General features: G+C 33.5%; 1 long non-coding RNA gene across 1 annotated transcript; it reads left to right on the top strand.

The window, feature by feature from the left end:
* Positions 1-659: 659 nt before the first annotated feature.
* On the top strand, positions 660-1,187 carry LOC122075658. Its single transcript, XR_006139320.1, has 2 exons — positions 660-782; positions 938-1,187. It is a non-coding gene; the product is annotated as an uncharacterized LOC122075658 (long non-coding RNA).
* Positions 1,188-2,820: the final 1,633 nt, after the last annotated feature.

The following is a 2,820-nucleotide window of genomic DNA, read 5'->3' on the forward strand; positions in this document are numbered from 1 at the left end:
AACCTTAGCCGAGTTAGAGGAATTTTCTGATTTCTCTGATAAATCAGCCATGAGATAAAAAAGAAACAAGAGAAAGAGACTTAACTGAGATCAGATGAAGTACATGTCACAGTAGGTTCTCTTCACTCTTCAAGTCATGAATCAAAAACTAGGAATTTATCGCTCTGATACCATGTTCAATCTCACAGTCAATCACACAAGAGATAGACACAAGCACACACACACATAGAGAGGCAGAGATGCACGGTTCGGTCTTCCCAAAGAAGGAAGCCTAATCCATGGTCAAATTCCTCTACTCAAGTTACTTGTTTGAGGAAGACTCTTCTTCTTTAAATAGAGATTTGTACAATGATTGAGATAAGGATAAACAGTGAGAATAGCAATGCGGACAGCCTATATCTCTCCAATACGGCTATCACAGGTAAGCAGCTGATTCCTTATTATATTGTGAGAATTCCCTTCAATATTGGGAAGATTTGGTGCAACGGCTTGATCTCTTTCTCCATGAATCATGCAAACATAATTCCCTACTATATTGAGAGAATTCCCTTCAATATTGGGAAGATTTGGTGCAACAGCTTAATCTCTTTCTCCATGGATCATGCCAACACAAGTCCACTCTATAAATATAGATGACTTCAATGCAAAGTTCCAAAACATTATACTCTCTCAAAGGATTAGATCCAAAGTTTTTAGTTCAAAGTCTGTTGCAAATATCCTTGCATTCAAGAGAGACATGAAGAAGGTGGTTTTCTTGGTCTTACTCTTAGTTATTGCCACCGGTTAGTCTCTCTCTCTTTCTCTCTCTCTCTCTCTCTCTCATCTTTCTTTTTAGTTTTATTTGAGGTCATTTTAAAAACAAAGATTTCATTTGGCTTCACTTTCTCTTCACTTCAATGTTACAAGACATGATGCTTTTATGGGTGTGACCATGCAGAGTTCATAGTTGAAACAGAATCCTGTAAGAATGTTTACGACTGCAGAGAAAAATTCCAACCGGAAGCAACTACCTGCACGAAAGTTACTGATTGCGTAGGAAAACTTCCTCATCCATATTGCTTCTTTCAGTGTTCTAAAGGGAAATGCATTTCGGCGTGTGACAAGAAATCTGCAAATGAATTGCGAATGTGAATTGAAGCTTTCAGAATAAATGAATAAATAATCATGAATAATACTTCTTTTTCAAAGTTATCTTTGTTCCCCTAGTCTTCCCTATAATGAATTATGAAATATATTGGCAACAAAGATCTTTTGATGATTTGGTTTGATCAATAATAGTAAATACTAAGTTGTAGATTAAAATTCCTCATCAATCATCTATCACCCTAGAGGACCCTCAGGACGATGAGGAATTTTGATCTAATATCATAGCTTCGAAGATTGTAAGATAAAAAATATTTGTCAAAGATACTAGAATAGGACCATTTTGATCTGTTAAAGATACATTTCAAAGTGATGGAAATTGAATCTTGGGCATTCATAAAATTCTAAGAAAACAAAAAAGAAAAAGAAAAATGTGAGATGGATAACCTAATGGTAAATTTTAAAAAGGTATAAAGTGAGAACGGCAAATCTAAATGCGTCACTGAGAGATTTGAAAAGAAAATAGAAGGAAATTAAAAGGAAAAGTTGATTAATGGTGTGTGTGTGTGTGTGTGTGTGGGTGTGTGTGTGTGTGTCTGTGTGTGTGTGTGAGAGAGAGAGAGAGAGATTTTGGCATTCTATAACTCATAGAAGTTCTAAAAATGGAAAATGTGAATATAAAGTAATATATATATATATATATATATACTAGTAAATACACACCTGCAAATGCACTTGTAACGGAAATATTTTTCTTGGAGTGTATTTTTTTTCTGGATAAACTTTTGTTCGTAAGTCTTTTAAACGATTTCAAAAACAATTTTCTTGCCATTTTAATTGGATCAGATATTAGCATCGTACTCGATATCTCACCATCTCAGTCTAAAACTGAAAAGGTTTTCCATCTTCTTGTTCTTGCTCTTGCTGCTTTTTCACAAAGTTAATTCCTCTTTGGAGAGAGGAGCAATGGGGGAGAGGAAGAAGGTATGATTATCGCAGAAGTGCTTAAGGGTTTTGTTTTTTTTTTTTTTTTGTCTCTCCACAAAGTCCACCGTGTAGTGACATAGTTTTCAAAAAACTAAATCCTAATCCCCAAAAAAAGGTTAACTGCAAAGAAGGTAATAAGTAAAAAAGATAAATAAGGATAGAAAAAGATGAACTCACTTTGTAAGGATTTTTATACTATACTTCATCAATAGGAGTTGTTGAATTATTGAATCTGGAAAAAATTAAAAGCAATTGATACATTATTTACTACGACACTATTCAGTATTAAAGATATTATAAGGCTTTGGTTGCACACAAACACATCAATTAGTAGGAGTAATCAAATAAGTTGATATGTATCCTCGTAAAAGAAATAAAACAGATCATCCAATTCTCTTACCTATCAATGGATCAAGTTGGTTGAAAGCCATCAACAAGAGGTCAATTCTCTATTCATTTGATGTAATCGGGTCAAGACCCATAATTCTCTTACCCATAATTTCATTGGTGACATCCCCTGAAACATTCCTAGATTTTATTACTTAAAGGATCCATGGGAAAGACTACCAATTTTGGACTACTTCAATATCATTTATTTTGTAAAATCATCTAGGTATTAATTGTTTCAGAGACATTATAAGGCTTTGGTTGCACAGAAACACATCAATTAGTAGGAGTAATTGAATAATTAAATATCCTGATAAAAGAAATAAAATAGATCAGCCAATGCTTTTTTTTTTTTTTTTTTTT

The sequence above is a fragment of the Macadamia integrifolia genome, chromosome 1 (assembly GCF_013358625.1).
Source record: "Macadamia integrifolia cultivar HAES 741 chromosome 1, SCU_Mint_v3, whole genome shotgun sequence".
Taxonomy (NCBI): Eukaryota; Viridiplantae; Streptophyta; class Magnoliopsida; order Proteales; family Proteaceae; genus Macadamia; species Macadamia integrifolia.